Here is a 20360-nt window from a genome sequence, read left to right as displayed (position 1 = left end):
CTTCCTTCCTTCCTTCCTTCCTTCCTTCCTTCCTTCCTTCCTTCTTCACTTATCTCTCCCTCCCTTCCTTCCTTTTCTCTCTTACTCCTTTCATGTCTTGTTTCCTCCCCCTCTTCCTTCCTTCCTTCCAAAAGAAGAGCGAGGAGGAGAAGAAATTGGGATGATGAGATGATCATGTGGAGAAATCATATAATTATGAGAGAGGGAAGTGGAGGAAACACAATAATATATAGAATGTAAGAGGATATGCAGGAGTGGTTTTGAGGGTTTGTGGGGAGAGAAATTTTAGGAATTTGTGCAATGAAAATGATAATAGTTAACTAAATGAATAAAAAGTTGCTGAGTGGCAACATGTTGCAATTGAGGTCATGGAGTGTGAATGTGAAGTGGCATCTCTTAGCCAAGCCTTAAGATTTTCTAGCAACCCTAAGAAGTCTATGGCCAGGGATGGGGGAGGAGCCCATGGGGCTGGGCACCGCATCTATTGTTAACAGTATGGTTTACTTAAGATTTGAGATTGGCAGTGCTGGGGAAGCCTAAAGAGTAAAAGCAATGTTGAATGTTTTCCGTTTCCTAGAAGTTCTCTTTATCTTTTCCACTCCCCTGTCCTCCCTATTATATTTGCCTGCAATGTCTTAAAATTCCCTTAGTAAATTTTTTCAGTTTTTACCCAGTTTCTCTCTCTTTTTCTCTTCCAGTTCACCTTCCATCACTTCTGCTTGTCACTTCATCATATATCTGCCTTGGGCTCCTGCTATTCTTCTTCTCTTGCTAATTCCTCATCCGTTGGCCTTCTCCCTAAAGTTCATTTGATTTTTCTGTTCCACTTTCTCAACTTCTATCCGTTTGTTTTTAATCAACTTACATGCTTTGTTGTCTTACATTTCAAACTTTCTAGTACTCCAGGCTTTATCCTCTAACTTTTCCTTTTTTTTCTTTCTTTCCTCTCTCTTTCTTTTTCTTTCTTTTCTTTCTTTCTTTCTTTTCTTTTTTTCCTTTCTTTCTCCTTCCTTCCTTTCTTTTTCTTTCTTCTTTTTTCTTTCTGTTTTTTTTGTTTCTTTTTTAAATCAATGCCTTTCTTTCCTTTTTCCTACTATGCATTTTAGCCCACATTCTGGACTTATCCCTCCCCATTCTAAGGGACTTCAGGCCATCACTTTTCCATATTCTTTGCCATTTCCCACTTATTCTCTTCTTAGTTGCTCTTTGGCTTCCAGACTTGTTTTATTTCTAACTCAACTCAACCTAGTACAATAGTACTTCTTAGTCTAGGTAGGTCACAAATGAATATATGACCCCTCCCTGTTAATAAGACTGTTTGGAGTGGGATATGGGGGAAAACAGCAACAGTAATAAACTTTAACCCGTCATTACTTAGCTTTCAAATCTAAATGCTTCTGCTAAATTTTTAAGTTCTTCCATGCTTCGGCCATGCTTCATCTCTACAGTCTTATTCTCCATCATTGAAACCTCCTTTAGGCAAATGAGTGTCTTCACTAACCAATGAATGTGCAATCTTAATTCCTAAATTCTTGCTGTTGTTCATATTATTTGTTTGCAATTACATAGTATCTGCGTTAGTTTGCTGAGGCCATTACAACAAAGCACCACTGACTAGGTGGTTTAAATAACAGAAATTCATTCTCTGAAAATTCTGGAGGCTGGAAGTCTAAGATCAAGGTGTTGGCAGAGTTGGTTTGGTTTCTTCTTAGGCCTCTCCTCTTGGCTTGTAGATGATTGTTCCCCCACCCCCCCCATATTTTCAAATGATCTTTACTCTGTGTATGTCTGTGTCCTAATCTCTTTTTCTTATAAGGACATCAGTCATATTGGATGAGGGCCCACCTTAATAAACTCATTTGAACTTAATAACCTCTGTAAAGCCCTGTCTCCAAATGTGGTCACATCTGGAAATATTGGGGGTTAGGACTTCAACAATGAATTTTGAGGAGGCACAATTCAGCTCACATAGTATCTTAACTATTTTCCTGTGTGTTAGTTTACTTTGATCAATTGTAGAGGAAGCTCTTTGAGAACAGAGCTTATATTTTTAAATTCTGTATCATCCACAACATCTAGAATGATTTTGAGTACATAGTAGGCATTCAACATGGTTGCTTTTTGAATTATATGCCTCCTATGGCATAATTCACATTATATTTTTAAAGCCTACTTAAAATATAAGTTTTGCTCCGAGATTAAATGACCAAGAGGCCTGCTATCATTTATTCCATGCACCAATGATCTGTGCAACATTTCCTCCGGTGTCTTCCTGAGTTGGCAGGAGCCAGCCATTCATTTAAATTGGCAACAGACATGGAAATGAATTTGTGTGCTGTCTTACTTGGTAATAAAACTTAAAGTGCAGGGTAATTTGTGACGGTTTGAAGCAGTAATGCAATTTTGGCAAGTCTGCTATATCTCTACAAGACTTACAGTTCGAACATTTTCAAGCCAGTAGGTTATAGACTCTCCTCCTAAAAACAATTGATTGAAACTACCTGTTTCTGGACTTAATCCAATTCTTATTGGAATAAGCAAGGCATAGGTTAAATTTTTGGTTGAAGTTTTCAGCATCAGACCAAGCTGGCTTTTTTATATAATTTTTTTTCTGGTTTGTTTTCATCACCACATATAACACTTCCTCTCCTAATTTAAGAGCTAGAAGATAATAAAAAGTGTATCCAATTGTAGTTGAGTTTGGAATTGAAACAGTGAAGAAAATAACCTGTGACCCAAGGAAAAAAGTGATGGGAAAAAGAAAATAAAATTATTTCACCTTTCCAACTTTCTCTACAGAAATCATGCTCACATTCTTGAATACGTAAATATAAAGCAGTCGGATGGCAGCATGCTAGATTTAATAGCTTTTCAATAGCTAGCTCTATCTGGAGTTTTAAACCAGGGAAGTAAATATTTCTATATGTAATATCCCCCATCCCAGAATTAATTTCAATAAAGCGAATTCTAAAAAAAAATCTGAATTTATCTTTGTTCCTTCCTTCTAATAAAGCTTTTTCTTAACTTATTCCCAGGCTTTCTATTCTGTTGGTGTCTTCAGGTCTAATGATCATTCTTAAAATGATTTATGGCTTCAAAGTTGCAAACCAAGTTTACTAGAATCCATCTTTTCCTGCTGGATAAAATATATTAGACTCCCCTGACACCTTCACGTGTTCATCGAAAGCGGTAGATTTATTAGCCACCTCCGTAATAGTAACTCCCAGTGACAGAGTAGTTCTGCTAGAAGTCTCTTCTGGGAGGTTTACCAAAGACAGCATGCAAATCTTACTTGATTTAATTGGACTCCTATAAACAGCTGTCATTATATTTTCAAGGGATTTGCTTTATCAGGGAGTCGAAAAAGTCATAATTTTCATCAGGGAAAATAACTTGGTCAATACTGTCTTTCCTCCCAGTTGATGAGCTACTTTTCTGCTTTATCCCCTTAGCTTCTTCCTTGCCAATGCTTTTTCACATCCCTGTCCTTGCAACTGTCTGTTACATTGCCCTGAATATCCTCAAACGTTGAATAATCCAATGATCCTGGGTTACTCTTCCTTCGCTCTCATTTCTGGAGAAAATTAGACACCCATCAGATTAGTGCAATTTTAAACATTCCTATTGGAAACTCCTAGAATCAAGCTATTAACCAGAAATTCCGCAGTCAATACTTGAGTTGCTTTTCTCCCTAGAGTAATAATTAGAAAATTTCATCTAATTTTGCTGCACTCTTACTCTAACCCTGACCCTAACTCTCTCATACCCACTCATTGATCTTGCTTCCTACTTCAGATAGAAAAACAGAGGCTATCGAATATGAACTGCATGTACTACTCATCTCCACTGATGGCTGGCCTCGCTTCCTGCCCATCACTAGGAACCATAGTCCTTCCATAAAAGCTCTACCATCATCTTGTGCTTCACATTCTCCTCTCCCTCATCTTTTAAAGATGTTGCTCTTTCATTTAATCCTATTTCTGGTCCGTCTTCAGTCTCTCTCTCTCTTCAGTGCTACAGATTCCCTTACTTTGGTCTAGGTAAGTCACTCTTGCCTATAGTAGACAATAAGCCTATTCACAAATAGTGATATTTTCTATCCATTCATCATTTATGGTTGTACTTCCTGTTCCCCTCCAAGTTGTATATAGCCATGTGACTTGCTTTGGCCAGTAATAGTTGAGTGGTGGTGATGAGTTTCACTGATGGCTGGAAGCTTTATGAGCTCAGGTGATACAGCCTCTACACTCCTGGGTCCTTGAAGGGCTATGGTGAAAAGAACAGGTTCCTGCTGACCTGAATTGGACTTGTAATGTATAGGAGAAATCTAGCTTCAGAATTTTGGGGTTGTTTATTACTGTAGAATAACTTAACCTAGCCTGGCAAGTACAGTCTTCCTTCCTAAAAATAACTTTCCTGAGACTCTGCTTACATTTGCTTATATACATTTATTTTTTTCTTAACAACAGCTTTTCATGAAAGAAACTTAACTTTATTAACTTTTCCACTTCTCTTTGATTCCTTAGTCCTATTAAATGTTTTCTGACCCCACCACTTTATCAGAACCATTCTTGCTAAAACTGCCAATAACTTAATTTTCAGATTCAGTGGACTGATTTTATTACCTTACTTGACCTTGTGTAGCATGTAGCACTGCTGACCTTTAGAAACTTTACATAGTACCATTCACCTTTCATTGTCTTCTTTCTTTTCCTGCCACCTTTTGCTTTTCACGTGGCCTCTCTTCTACTATTTGTTGCTAATGTTGGTGTTCCTTAGCATTCGGCTTTCTCTACCTCTAGACACTCTCATCTCTCTTGTCGTATAGGTTCAATAAATAACTACTATTTAGCTATGATTCCAAATCTATATGCAATAAAGAAAATATGTTACAAAATTAAGCTAAGCCATTTTGATTTTCACCATTAAAACATGAACTTTTCTTTCCCATCTTAATTATGCTGAAGCCATTTCTTTGATAATGAGGGAGAGTCACTCTTACATAACGAGCTTCTCCAAACATTTTTAATTGTGAGTGGAGCAACAGCCTCTTTCCCTATGGTCTGTTAGAAAAAGAGGGCTGGCAGCACTTTGGGAGGCCAAGGTGGGGGGATCGCTTCAGCCCAGGAGTTTGAGACCAGCTTGGGCAATATAGTGAGACCCCATCTTTACAAAAAAATGCATTTCTATAACAACAACAACAAAATAAATAAATAAAGAAAAAGAGGCCTGGTATTTTATGTGTTTGCATAAAAATGGGCTTGAAAGCCAAGTTATATATATAAAGGGTGGATTTGCTAAATTACTTTTAAACAAAAGGAGTTAAACACAAAGGAATCAGATTATTGAATTCTCCTCCTGGTGTAACAAATACGCTCCCATCTATTCTAATCTATTTCAAGGCTTAGGCAGGAGGCTGAGCCAGGGAGAAGGATCACACATATAGGAAGAGCTTTTTATTCTTTCTTAAATTACCCTTTCTGCTCCTAGGGACTTGCTAAGCAAAAAAGAGCAAAATGGAGAAAGTGAGTAAGGCTTTGGTATTCTTGCTCCAGGCTTAAAATAGAAAAGGGGGTTATTTTAAGGGGGCAGAAAGCTTACCTCATCCCTATTGGGAGCTTTAGGATAAGACTGCTATGTAGACCTCTAACAGGTAACAGCCTTAGCATATTTAGGCAAACAAAGCCCCATGATCAGGTGGAGAGAAGAGTCTAGTCTGCCCTGCTAAACCTCCCTTGGTGCAGTCACTAAGAGCTAGGGCTTGCCTTGGGGCCTGCTGTGATGGGCCCATAGCAGAGACTGGGAGTGGATCACTGTGGGCATGATGGGCCAGATAGAGAACAGGGAAGTGACTCAGAGGCACTTACAGCCATGGAGTAACAAGGCAAGGGATGTCATCAGAGAGGGGCCACCAAGCTATGACTAAACCAAAAAAGGAACCAGACAGGAAGTAGACTATGGAAGTTGTAGAAGTCAATAGATGGTATAAATGTACAGAACTTGGTCAACCATACTTCAGAGGACAGCTGACTGGCCTTTTGCTTCCAGTGCCATGATGGTACAGGGAATGCTATATGGATCTGAAGACCCCCTTCACTCTCCTGTTGGGAAGTCACATGAACACTCCACTCCTACATCCTTGATAACAAAGCAAAAGGGTTATGGGAGGGGCAGCTGGAAATGGAGACTAGATAATCTTAAAGGAGCATTAAAATTAGTTGTTGAAAAATGCTTGATGTCAGACGGGCCATTTAGTTACTCCCACACTATCCCCTTAGAAAGTAGGACTTGTACTTTCTAAGTACAAGTAGACCAATAAAGAAACTACATTTTGTATCTTCATTCAAGTTGTACTGTAAATTAAATTTATAATACTTACACACACACACACACACACACACACACACACACACACACTTCCGTTCTCTTTCATTATATGATTCATAATTCAACTATTTCTAGTTACCATTATGGTCACCTCACATTCAAGACATTCCAAATCCTGTGTCCTCTCTGTCAAAATCTGTCCCATTTTAGTAAATGTTCTGTCTCCATCAACGGCACCACAAAACACAAACCAGTGGCCTGTTAGTTTCTTATAATCTTGTCTCCTACTCACTCTCCCTACACCGTAGTCACCAATTCTGTAAACCCAATCTCATAATCGTCATTGCTTTCATAGTCACTATAGAGAGAAATGGTGTTTGTAGAACTAGGAAAATAGATACTCTTTAGGCTTTCACAAAAGTGAAACTGGTGGCCAGTGTTTTGCAGAAAGTGTGAGAGGAAAAGGGAAACTTGATAATGTCTATGTCATGAAAAACAGAGAAAACTGAACCTTTAAAGTTATGTATGTAATAAAAGTATGTAACATGATGGCATGCAAATCATACATACGAACTTCTCGACAGTGGCCAACTCTACAGAAAAGAAAAGGAAAAGAGATGGAGGTAGGGGAGCCAAAATATTTTGATTTTTAATAAGAGAAAACTGATATGGCACAATATTTGCCTATGTTAAATCTGGGTGATGACATAGTTGTCTATGAATAATTCATTATGCCAGAGCATTTTATAAATACAAATATTAAAATCTTGGTATTGAGTTATTGAACAATGGCAGCCATAAAGATCATTACTTGAAATTAATGTTAAACAATGGTTTCAACACTTATCATGTTTGGCTGATAGGTGGTAAATAAAAATTTGTGGTATGAAAAAAGAAACAATATATTCGTGGGATGGGAATGGTGTGGGATTTAGTAAGGGGAGCTGCCTTTCTTAAGGCAATTTAGTGTGTTAGAAAGAACAAGGATTTTGGTACCGTGCAGACTTGGTTTTAAAACTCAGCTGTGACCTTTGTGACCTCAGGAAGATTCCTTAAACTCTGTAAGCTTTGAAATATATATATATATATATGAGAAATGATTAATGTAACCCTTTCTCTCTCTATATATATACTATTCCTCACTAAATATTAATATCTTTCCTGATATTTTAAAGAGGCTTGTAAATTCTTTAAACACAAAAATTAGAGTGTTCTGCTAGAATAATTAATGTGGCAAAAAGTTGTATTAATTGGGATATGTACTCCTTTATATATGGGAATGGAGCTATTAGAAGTCTAAGGCATGAATAAATTATCTTCCTAGTTCTTATACTGAACGGACCATATAAATAAATTGTTAACTCAACATTTTTCTTATTTGAAACATAAAAGTGGCTAGGAAGGCCATGACCTCCTAGAGAAGAGAAGTTGGGTTTTATTATTTTAATGATGACATTAATTTTACAGTTAATTAAATAAAATTCTCTTTACATATGGATCCAACTAATTTAAATCAATCCCTCTATGTCCCTTGTAATATCCCAAGTAGAATTCCTCCAGGTGTTGGCACAGATGTTTGGTCCAGGTGGACACAAATGAGAAGGTCATCAGCTTTGACTTCCAGACAGAGCTGACTAGCTCTCTCCAGCTAGTTGAAGTAGCTTCCATCACAGAACGAAGCCTTAATAAGGCAAAGTTGCACAACTATTTCATAGTTCAGATTACTCTTTCAAATCCTAAGGACACAGTAACCATCAATGTGAGCTTACTTGCTTTTCATACCTCCTCAGTAATGTACCAAGTCAATTAAAAGTTAAATTCCTGCAATCAAATGAAGAAATTTACCAGTCTTTCAAACCAGCTTAAGATCTGGTTTCTTGGTTCAAAACCTTTCTGAAGTGTGGCAAAAGACAAGTAGGGTATGCTGATACTTATTCAGGTTGATAGTCTTGGTGCCTGACTGAGCTTTCAATATTCAGTGATTTAAATAAATGAATGAACTCAGAGACAGAGCAGAAAGAGTGTGGGCAGAAATCTACCAACTTCAGAAAACAAAGAGAGTAAGGGAAGCACAGGCAGCTTTCCTTCTGTGAATGGGTGCAGAAACAGAGTCCTTGATGTTGGGCTAATAAGCAAGCATGTGTGTTCAGTATATATATGTGTGTGTACCTCACATCTTAGACAAGATGTGTGGAAATAAATAGACTCTGGTAAGATTCCAAATAATAGTTGAAAATATTTGCAGAATTGTCACTTATGCTTGGCTTACAAGATGTCTAAAGATTCATCTAGCATTCATTAATTTCATGATAATAGTGATTAAAAAACACATAATGGTTACACATGTAGAAAATATACCAAACACCTAAAAGTTCCTTGATATTGTTCATTAAAACTCATGTATTGTTACTTCCTCTACACTTTCCATTGAAAATAGAATTCTAAAGAATATAGCATTTCTTTAATGTTCCTGGAGTAACAAACAACTATGTAAGATAATTCTGAGATAATTCTAAGCTAATTAGGGGAAAAATACTTGAAACCAAGCACCAAAAGGCTAATCGTGGTTGTGTTTTAGAATCATATGTATTTTTCCTATTTTTGCAAGCTGAATAATATATTACTTTAAAGTAATATGTTACTTTAGTAATGAGAAAAAAAAATTTTTTAACAGCGCCCCCAATAATGTCATAATCAGGGGTCCTGAATGTCCTTCTCATGGCATATTTTTCTCAGATATACAGTCTGCTTTATGGGGAAGTCCACTGAGTGTCTTGCAGATGGTGGTATAAATCTGCTTTTGAAGGAGGGAAGGACCTGTTGAACTGGTTCCTCCCACAGAGAGCTACTGGCTATTCCAAATCATTCTGTTCTGCCATGTGCCAAGAAGTTTATTATTGGAGCTTGCTTTTTTAGGAAAGTATTTATTTACAGATCAGATCTAACTAACTCTACAGTAACTATGCAACCACAGGCCCTATTCAGGTTTGTCAATAAACTCTTCCCCCAGCCTGGCCTCTGTTTCCACCCTGCTGGCAGCCCACAGTTGTTCATGACAACCAAGAGTGAAAAGATGCGAAGTTGAAAAGTCACTCCATCATCCCAGTGGCCATAAAATTAAAAAAAAAAAGAAAATTCTATTAATATAATTTTATTTATGATGATAAAATTAATGGATTTTATGGTTTTACATTATAAAAGTTAATATTATTCATACTCATCCCTACTGAGAACCCTCAGATATGGTCCTTCAAGTAAATTGTGTCCATTAACTTCATCAGAATGTCAGTGGGAATAATCGTTCATATTGGAAAAGTTCCCACCTTCATTTCAGACAACAGGTCACAAGTTCACCCAGCAAACAGCCTGTGCAATTGTACTAAAATCATCTTTTAACAAACATCCATTTTATAGACAGAAGAAAACTTTGATGTATTAACACGAACCTGAACCGTGCCCTTGAAGTGTTTTAGAAAGGCATACCTTCGAGCGTTGAAATGCTGCAGAATCCACGATTAACTACTTAATATGTAAATTGTGTTCTCTCTTGTACCACCTGTAGTGACTGCCGACTCGTATTAATGAGCTGGTGATACAGTAAGAAACAACGGTGCCCTTTCAAAGCTATAGGTGGTAGCTGCAAGCTGATTTATGATCTAAGGCTATCTTTCTCCATTATGAGCACCAGTTGATGAGTATCTCCTCCCACCTCCTTTTTGTTGCTCCATACCTAACAGCTAAGCTGCTGGGACGTCTTTTTTTCCACCCTGACAGCACCACTGACTTCTTTGCGAAAGTATCACCCCAACCCAGTGATCCAGAAGTCGAACTCAGTCATTCTGCACAATAAAGATAACAGCCCCTGGCCAAGGTCTATCTCAAAGCTTTCAAACCCACTTGTAAACGATCGAGCTTGACTCCTCTTCATTCAGCCTCAGTCTGTGTACTTGTTCAGGGGTTATGATAAAACTTGAGCAGAGGTGCTCCAGTGACCATACAGAACAGCATGCCATTTTTGACAAAAACTAGATTGCTGTGGCTTTTTATTCCTAAACAAACAAACAAAAATTACAAATGTTAAATCCTCCTCATGTATCTACTGAACATACTTATGACAAACCCAGGAGTCATATTTTAGCCACAAAATCATTTAGAAAACAACCCCAGAAGGAGGAGGGCTTTGGGTTGGCGAGTCCAGACTCCTGCTGCAGCTCTAAACATGCACCCTTTTTCATCTCCTTTGTTCTCTTTCAGGAGAGAATTTTCAAAAGACTAACCCAGTACTTCGGTCTCACATATACTGCATGCTCTGTTAATTCCCTGGGTTCAGCTTTGCTTTGGCATTACAGTGTTTGGATTAAATCAGAATACAAAGTTTAGCTCTGCAGGAGGGAAGGGTTGGTGCCTTTCCTCCCCATCAGGGCCACAGGCAACACTCTTGTAACAAAAGACAGGTTAACCAGAGAAAAGCATAACACATTTATTTAATCAAAGTTTTACATGACAGGGGAGCTCAGAGTTGAAGACCCAGAGACCCAGGGAAAACTGTCTCTTATGCTTAGGTTCGATGGAGAGTGGAAGGCCATGTAGAAATGCAGTTGGACAAAAGACAAGCTCTAATGACAATAGTCTGGGGGCGGAGGCAGGAAGGCCTGCCTCTTCAGGTTGTTCTTGGCCTCTGTGTAGCATTCCTTCCTCATGGTTACGGTGCAAGACCCCTCTGGAATGAGAGTCTTTAAAAGAGAAGAGGAAATGACCTTTCTAGGATTTTTTGCCGGGCTTTGGGAGAGAGGGATTCTGGTTTCTGTGACCCACCTTGCGGAGGACGAATTCTGATTTCTGTGACTTCCTTCAGAGGGAGAAAAACAGGTGGGAGACAGGAGAGAAGGAGAAGGTCGGAGAGATCTTGCTTCTGAGATCTGCCAATCTCCTTAGGACAAAGTACTCAGCATGCCAAAGTACCATACTTCGGGATGTTGCATTCTGAGCACCAACAGTGCCAAACCACACCTCTTGGCCTTCTCTTGATGAATTTCGATGGCGCCTTTGCTGAGTACGGAGATGAAGTCAGCAGCATCTCTGGCCAGCAATGCCCTGCACGGGTCTGGCTCCTCTTATTTCCACCAGTTCTCATTTCTATTCCAGAGCCATTCTTAGTCAAGGATGCTACAAATAGGTTCTATCGGTCCAAGGGTAAATAAGCCTAAAATGAAATCTTTCAGCACAGAAGAAAAGTGCTTTATTATTAAAATGCATTTTAGGCAAGTACCAATAGTGCTTTGTTACAGACCCACTCCCTGAGAACTTTAATGTTCCCCTGGAAAAATATCACACTTCATGATGTCCTGTACAGTCTGTTTTTTCTTTTTCTTTTCTTTTCTTTTCTTTTCTTTTTTTTTTTTGAGATGGAGTCTTGCTCTGTTGCCCAGGCTGGAGTGCAGTGGCGCGATCTCGGCTCACTGCAAGCACCGCCTCCCAGGTTCACGCCATTCTCCTGCCTCAGCCTCCCGAGCAGCTGGGACTACAGGCGCCTGCCACCACGCCCGGCTAATTTTTTGTATTTTTAGTAGAGACAGGGTTTTACCGTGTTAGCCAGGATGGTCTTGGTCTCCTGACCTCATGATCTGCCCGCCTCGGCATCCCCAAGTGCTGGGTTTACAGGCATGAGCCACTGCGCCCGGCCTACAGTCTAGTTTTATGATTACATTCTGATGGAGCCCTGGGTAAGTAGAGGTGAAGATGGCTTCTGGATGAGAAAACAACCCACTTGTAAACAGTGAAGCTCCAGACTCCATGGAAAAAGTGTTCCATCCTGGCCTTAGAAAGAATTCGTCCAGAGCCACATCTGCAATTTCAGGTTGCTTTATTGAGGGACCCTCACTTACCTGGTCTTAGGCAGCTGGGTTTGAAGGAGCCATGTAATTCCACAGTCTTCTTTGGTCACTTGTTTGTTTACTTTCCAGTTCAGAGTGAGTACAAAATTAGCCAAGTGCTGAGGCAAAATGAGAGGAAAAACAGTAACATCCTGTCCTTATCACTCCTCTTTTTGTTTCAGTTACATAAATCTTAAGGAAACTATGAGTGTTTGTTTATGGCCAACAAGACTATTAATGACAGCATGTTATCATTTCCAAAGGCAATGAGGTCCCAAACTAACCCTACCTTGAAATACTGATTTCAAAACTACAACTTTTTCGTTTTCTGAGAAATTTCAAGTTACTGTTACGTGAAATTTATGGGAGGGCATTTTTTTTGTACTGAGCTCCTGCACTAGGTCCAACAGACCAGACCAAATCAGAATGGAGTCACTCATGCTAGGTGCCACATAACCAGACTGAACTATAAATGGGCCAGTTTTCCAAAAAACAGGAGCTTCATAGCAACCCATCAGAAGGGGCCCAGCTTACCTGAGCAGGCATGATAAGGGAGTCCTCTCCAGTTTAATCCTATAAAGGAAGTAACTTGGCCAGGCGCGGTTGCTCATGCCTGTAATCCTAGCACTTTGGGAGGCCAAGGCAGGCAGATTGCCTGAGCTCAGGAGTTCGAGACCAGCCTGGGCAACACGGTGAATCCCTGTCTCTACTAAAATACCAAAAAAATTAGCCAGGTGTGGAGGTGTACACCTGTAGTCCCAGCTACTCGGGAGGCTGAGGCAGGAGAATTGTTTGAACCCTGGCGGTAGAGGTTGCAGTGAGCTGAGATCGTGCCACTGCACTCCAGCCTGGGTAACAGAGCGAGACTCCGACTCCGAAAAAAAAAAGGAAGTAACTTAAAAATAACCAATCTGCTTTTTATTCTCCATTTCTGCTTCCTTTTTGCCTATAAAGCCCACCTCCCCTGCTCAGCCTATTGGAACATCTTTTCTAGGTATTTGGATGGGATGCTACTGAAGTCATAAATTTCCATTAAAATGTTATTAAACTAATTTGCTGAAATTTTGTTTTGTAACATTACTTTGAATACTGAATGCAGGTTTGGATAGTTCATGTGTGACTGAACCAGATCTTAAGGCTTTCTAATTTTCTTTCTTTTTTTTTTGAGACAGAGTCTCGCTCTCGCCCCAGGCTGGAGTGCAGTGCGCGATCTCGGCTCACTACAAGCTCTGCCTCCCGGGTTCACGCCATTCTCCTGACTCAGCCTCCCGAGTAGCTGGGACTACAGGTACCCATCACCATGCCTGGCTAATTTTTTTTTTTTTTTTAGTAGAAATGGGGTCTCACCATGTTAGCCAGGATGATCTCGATCTCCTGACCTTGTGATCCGCCTGCTTTGGCCTCCCAAAGTGCTGGGATTACAGGCGTGAGCCACTGCGCCTGGCCAAGGCTTTCTAATTTTCTTTACAACCTCCCAGGCATGAAGTTGGTTAAAGAAGGAGATATTGTTTATCTGTACTGACATCTAAATAGGTAAACTTGCAACTTTGAGTATTTAAGAACAACTGCAAAAGTCTAAGACCTATGGTATTCATTCAGCAATTTAACAATTATTGAATGCCTTTTGTGTGTGTGTGTGTGTGTGTGCCAGCCATTTGTGTCAAAGCCAGATATAAGAGTGAATAAAATAAAGAAGGTTCCTGTTCTTGTGGAGCTTACATTTTAGTAACAACATCTCATTTGGATAAAGAAGGAACTTGAGTCAAGCTCTCTGGCAGGCTCTTGTGTGAGGTAATCATTTGTCAGATGTGGAAATGGAGCTCATTGCTTGGACTCTCTGTCCTGACAAGATGTTGCTCTTTTATTTTAATTATTACAAAATGAGCAGCTCTGTTGAAGAGCTATGTAGTGTTGTTGGAAAGCCTGGGGATTCTTGAAATTGTTGAGGTGGTCTTTTGAATCTACTGAGTTTGGCACACACTGGACTTTTGTTTTAATGCTAAAATTGTTTGGGGTCAACACTTATCTAGTAATATATAGTAAATCTTATTATTCAGGCATTAAATATCTTCATTTTCCACCATCGCCTTCAAAATTCGTAGCCTTACACAGGCTGAGTTTCTTGGTACTAAGAAGTAACTGATTCAGTTATTTGACAATCAAACCTTCCCTCTCTATCTTTGGGCTAATTATCTTTATTGTGTGGCAAATTTTGCCTTCCATTTTATTATAGCTAAACCTATTTTAGAGAAGTGTTGGTTTAATAGACTCTTTACATTCTGTATACTTTGTATACATTGAAGTAATTTGCTACATAGATATTCTTTTGAATTTTTATCAGTCTGTCTTTCCCATTCTGTTCCTGTGCCTTTCATCTCAATCTCCCCAGAGGTTCTATAGCAGCAATGAGATAAACAAGTGTCAGTACAGAAAGAGGAATATACCAGCTTATTGTGGTTTATAAGAAATAACTGAATGAGGAGGCAGGGAAGAAATATATTTCAGAGACAGTCAAAATGAACATACTGCATCATTTCCTTGTTCATTTTCAAAGTAAAGTTTTTCACAATTTGACACCATTTGTTTTATTTTGGTATTGATTAAGAGAATATCAAATTCATAGTCAAATGCAACACATACAAACTGTAACACTGATTATTTTAGAATTATCAGTCCTTTTGATCATTCATCATTTTGATATCCTCTATGAATGTGAAAAACAAATTCACTGAACAGTCCTACAACCATGAATAGGCAGATGCCTGTTAAACCAATTAAATGATATAGCTGCAGAAATTGAGGCACAGAGAGAGATCAAATAACTTGTTTAACAGAACTAGTGAATGGCAGAGTAAAGATTTAAACCCAGACATCCTGGCTTTCAGTCAGTGCTTATGCTTTTGAGGTCTAGTACATACTGTTTCCTAAGTACTATACACTTTAAAGTATATACTTATGAATGTTTCAGAAACACCTGAAGAGTTTGTAAAAATGCAGATATCTAGGTCCCATTCCCATAGAATCTGATTCAGTTGGCCTGGTATGGGTATCTCGAGACTATTGTTTAATAACAATTCTTAGGATGGGCTTAGTCCATTGGTCATTCTTTGAAAAAACAGTGGTTTGTGGTCATGTGAAGTATAGTAAAGCTGGGCCAGAAATTGAATCACCTGAGCTGATATTCTAACTCCTCTAGCTGTGGGCAAGTTGCTTCAACTCAGTTTTTCAGCTTCTACAATGGGATGGCGATAAGGAGTTTTGATGAAGATTTAGTTCCTTAGTACATTTAACTGCTAAGTAAAGTGCTGGCAAATTGTATACTCTCAATTTGTGTCAGAGTGCCTTAGTGCAGCACAGGTGACGTGCGTAATTAATTCAGGTGTTGTGTATGCAGATACCACAAAAAATAACATAAATGTTTTTTTTCCTATATCCAAAGAGAAACATCAAGGTTCTGACCTTTATTGATTTCTAACATCTTTTATTTTTTTCCCCAACTTTAAAATCATTTCTCCAAGGTCTTCGACTTTAGCTCTTGGGTTCCTGGCTCTCTCTCTCCATTTGTAAGAATAAGAATCTGTTTTTCTGCCTTCTGCATCTCCTGCTGAGTTGACCTGATTGTGTAGCTTTAAATTGGGTCAGCTGGGGGGGAAAAGGTGGGGGTGGGAGAAGATAAAAGGCTTTTATGGAAATCTGAGATTAAATTCTCACCAACCCGCAAAAGTGTCATCCAGGTCTTTGTTCTCTGTGTCTTCTTTAGTGCTAGTGTGGTTACATGACATAAAGGTGAATTATTTAAGTAATGCTATTTTATTCCTCTTGGCATAATCACCGTTCTTTTGCTTCTTTCCAATGATGACAGACAAGCGCCTCAGAGAATATTCAAAAGCCTTTGTAGTAGAAGGGAACTGAATGAACCAATACCTCTTACTAAAAGAAATCCTGACTGAACTGTTTGGGGAGAGTATGGAGTTTATTTTTAAATATTCTGATATTATTCTAGTTATCAGCTAGGAAAAGCAAATACTATATCATGTAGCTGGGAATTTAGTCTCCCTTTAGGTTGGAAGAAGGAAGAAATTCAAAACAGAACATGAAAAGGGAGAGTCCTGCCCTGTGGCCCCATTGTGTAGTCCTAATGTGTTCCTGGAGTCCTTGACCATATAAATGTGGTCCCATTGAGTTGAAGGAGAAATATGTGAGGATTGGTCAGGACACAGAAGGAAGGGAATCCTAATTGTCTTATACACATTACTATCTGGAGCTGCTTAGGAGTTATGTGAATTTTTGTTTTAGTGATTTCTTTTCTTTCTTTTTTTTTTTTTTTTTGAGACGGAGTCTCACTCTGTCGCCCAGGCTGGAGTTCAGTGGTGTGATCTTGGCTCACTGCAACCTCCGACTCCTGGGTTCAAGTGATTCTCCTGCCTCAGTCTCCTGAGTAGCTGGGATTACAGGTGCCCACTACCACGCGAGGCTAATTTTTGTATTTTTAGTAGAGACAGGGTTTCACCATGGTGGCCAGGCTGGTCTCGAACTCCTGACCTCAGGTCATCATCCCACCTTGGCCACTCAAAGTGCTAGGATTACAGGCGTGAGCCACCGCACCTGGCCTAGCAATTTCAGTTCAGACTCTAGGATCCCATATCACCTGGTCTCTATTTTGTTCTCTTGGCAATGTTCCGGAGGGTCAAGAATTTCCCACCCTTTTATGGAGTCAAATTGTCTCTCAAAGCCTGGTGGGTGGTGTCATTATGTTGCCTATCTTAACATTTTTTTGTGGAGGGAGAAAGTGCTGAAAACCCCCTGACCTATTTTTACTCCCTGTTATCACCAAATCTGTGTATGTTTACCTTATAGTTTTTAAAGACGTTCACATTGGAAAGAAATGCTGAGGACTGAGCTGCCATATCCTAACAGTTTGACTCAATCCCTGTTTCTATCACAATCCTAGAAAAATTAAACAGTCCTGAAATGTGTTGAGCAAATATATGTCACATGCCATTTAAACATGAGAAACATGGTATATAAAAGACAGAAAAGCAGAGGTATATAAAAGACAGAAAAACAGAGGAACTGAAGCTAATTATATAAAGTAATTAGTATGAATTTGCATAGTGTTTATATATGTGTTATATGTATAATGTATACCATATGCTCTTTACTTTAGACCAGTTAAATTTGCTGAGATGATGGAAATGTTCTCTATCCGTGCTGTTCACCAGAGTAGCCAATTAGTTACATGTAGTAATTGAATTCCTGAAATGTTGCTAGTGTGATTGAGGAACTGGATTTTTAATTTTATCAAATTTCGATTAATTTAAATTCAAATAGCCACATGTGGCTAATAGTTACAGTATTGGACAATGTGGGTTTAGACTGGTATGATTGGAGTAGGGAGAAAGACTGTGGTGGAATAAAGACTCATTTTTGGATAGGTGGGTCCACTTGGAAATATAGTCTGCTCATTTTTAAAGAAAACATATTTCCTGTGCTTAGGTTTGTTTACTGAGAATAGAACAAAGGACTGAAAATGTAGAAAAGAAAACTATTGTTTCTTTGTCACTGATTTTACTGTACCTATATTTTGGTGAAATAGATTAAAATAAAACACACAGGCATATACTAATACATACTCATGTTTATGTATAACAAATAGAAATTTTATTAAGCATTGAAATATTTTTAAAAGTTTTTTATTGAGGTATAATTGACAAACAAAAATTATATATATTTATGGTACATCGTGATATTTTGACTTACTTATGCATTGTAAAATGATTACCACAATCAAGATATTACATACCCATCACCTTATCTAGTGTCTTTTTTCTGTGGTGAGAACATTGTAGATCTATTCTCTTGGCAATTTTCAAGTGTACAAAGTATTATTATTAACTATAGTTACCATGCTTGCAATTGATCTCTAGAATTTATTCATCCTGTCTAACTGAAACTTTCTAGTCTTTGGCTAACATCTCCCTAATCTCAGCCACTGTCCCCCTTACCCACAATCTCCAGCCCCTGGTAACCACCATTCTACTTTCTAAGAGCTTGACTATTTTAGATACTCAAATAAGTAGAATCATGCAGTATTTGTTGTCTTGTGACTGGCCTATTTAACTCAGTGTTCTCAGGTTTCATTCATGTTGTTGCATATGATAAGATTTTCTTCTTTTTAAAGGCTTTATAATATTTCATTATATGCTTATACCACATTTTCTTTATCCATTCATTTGTTGATGGACATTTAGGTTGCTTCTATCTCTTGGCTAAAGAGATAGACAAGATTCCATGAACATGGGTGTGCAAATAATCTCTTTTAGATCCCACTTTAAATTCTTTTGGATATATACCCAAAAGTGGGACTGTGGAATAATATGGTAGTTCTATTTTTGAGGAAACTTCATACTATTTTCCATAACAGCTTCACCATTTCGCATTTTCACCAAGAGAGCACCAGGTTCCAATTTCTACAAATCCGAGGGTGGGCATCCTAACGAATGTGAGGTTATGTCTCACTGTGGCTTTGATTTGCATTTTCCTGATGATAGTAATATTGAGCATCTTTTTAAATGCTCATTATCCATTGGTTGCATGTAGTCTTTGGAGAAATCTCTATTCAAGTCATTTTCCTAATATTTTATTGGGTTATTTTGCTGTTGTTGAGTTGTAAGAGTCTTTTATATATTCTGGATATTAAACTTTTATCAGATATGTGATTTGCAAATACCTTTTCCTATTCCATGTATTGCCTTTTCACTCTTTTAATTGTTTCCGTTGCTGTGCAGAAGTTTTAAGTTTGATATGGACCCATTTGTCTATTTTTGCTTTTGTTGCTTGTGTTTTTGGTGTCATATCCAAGAAATTATTGCCAAATCCAATGCCATGAAGATTTTCCTCCATGTTTTCTTGTGGAAGTTTTATAATTTCTGGCCTTATGTTTATTTCCTTAATCCATTTTGAGTTAATTTTTGTATATGGTATAAGATAAAATAGAAGTTCATTCTTTTGGTTGCGGTTATTCAATTTCCCCAAAACTATCTGTTGAATAAACTGTTCTTTCTTCATTTTGTAGTCTTGGTGCCCATGTTGAAGATAATTTGACCATACATCTGAGGTTTTGTTTCTGGGTTTTCTATTCTGTTTCATTTGTCTATATTTCTGTTTTTTATGTCAGTGCCATATGGTTTCGATTATTGTAGCTGTTATGAATGGAATGTTTGTTTCTCCTCCAAATTCATATGTTGAAGCCGTAACACCCAAGGCAACTGTCTTTGGAGACAGGGCCTGTGAAGAGATTACAAAGGTTAAATAAGGTCATAAATGTGGGGACCTAACTCGATAGGGCTGATGTTCCTACACCACCAGGAAGAGAAACCAGAGCTCTCTCTCTTCACACGTGCACAAAGATGAGGTCATGGGAATGCACAGGGAGACAGCAACTGTCTACAAACCAGGTAGAGAACCTCATCAGGAACTGAATGAGCTGGCATCTTGATCTCGGACATCCGATTCCCCAGAACTGTGAGAAAATAAATTTCCATTGTTTAAGCCACCGAGTGTATGGTTTTTTGTTGTAGTAGCCTGAGCAGACTAAAACAGTAGCCTTGACACTATGTTTTGAAATCAGGAAGTGTGAGGCTTCTAGCTTTGTTTTTCTTTCTTAAGATTGTTTGGCTATTCAGGGGCCTTTGAGATTCAAGGTGAATTTCAGTTTGGTCTTTATATTTCTGCAAAAATATGTCATTGGGATTTTGATCAGGATTACACTGGATCTGTAGATATCTTTGGGTAGTGTGGATATTTTAACAATATGAAGTCTTCAAATCCATAAACAGAATATCTTTCCATTTACTTATTTCTTTCAGCAACATTTTGTAGTTTTCAGTGTACAAATCTTTTACCTCCTTAAGTTTATTTTTAAGTATTTTATTCTTTTTGATGCTATTTTAAATGGGATTGTTGCCTTTTCTGATTTTTCATGTTTAGAAATGCTACTGATTTTTGTATGTTGATATTATGTACTGTGATTTTTGCTGAATTTATTTACTAGTTCTTACAGTTTTTTGTAGGGGAGTGGAATCTTGGAGGGTTTCCTATACATGAGAACATGTCATATGTGAGCAGAGAAAGTTTTACTTCTTCCTTTCCAATTGGGAT

The 20360-nt window shown here is 38.3% G+C and overlaps 1 long non-coding RNA gene across 3 annotated transcripts in view; it reads left to right on the top strand.

Moving 5' to 3' along the window:
• The window catches only part of LOC129534278 (uncharacterized), a 324928-nt gene that overhangs the window by 22375 nt on the left and 282193 nt on the right, over nucleotides 1-20360 (top strand). The window lies entirely within an intron of this gene.

This window comes from Gorilla gorilla, chromosome 5, assembly GCF_029281585.2.
Source record: "Gorilla gorilla gorilla isolate KB3781 chromosome 5, NHGRI_mGorGor1-v2.1_pri, whole genome shotgun sequence".
Taxonomy (NCBI): domain Eukaryota; kingdom Metazoa; phylum Chordata; class Mammalia; order Primates; family Hominidae; genus Gorilla; species Gorilla gorilla.
Note: the sequence above shows the minus strand (reverse complement) of the source record. Positions and strands in the feature narration are given on the sequence as shown.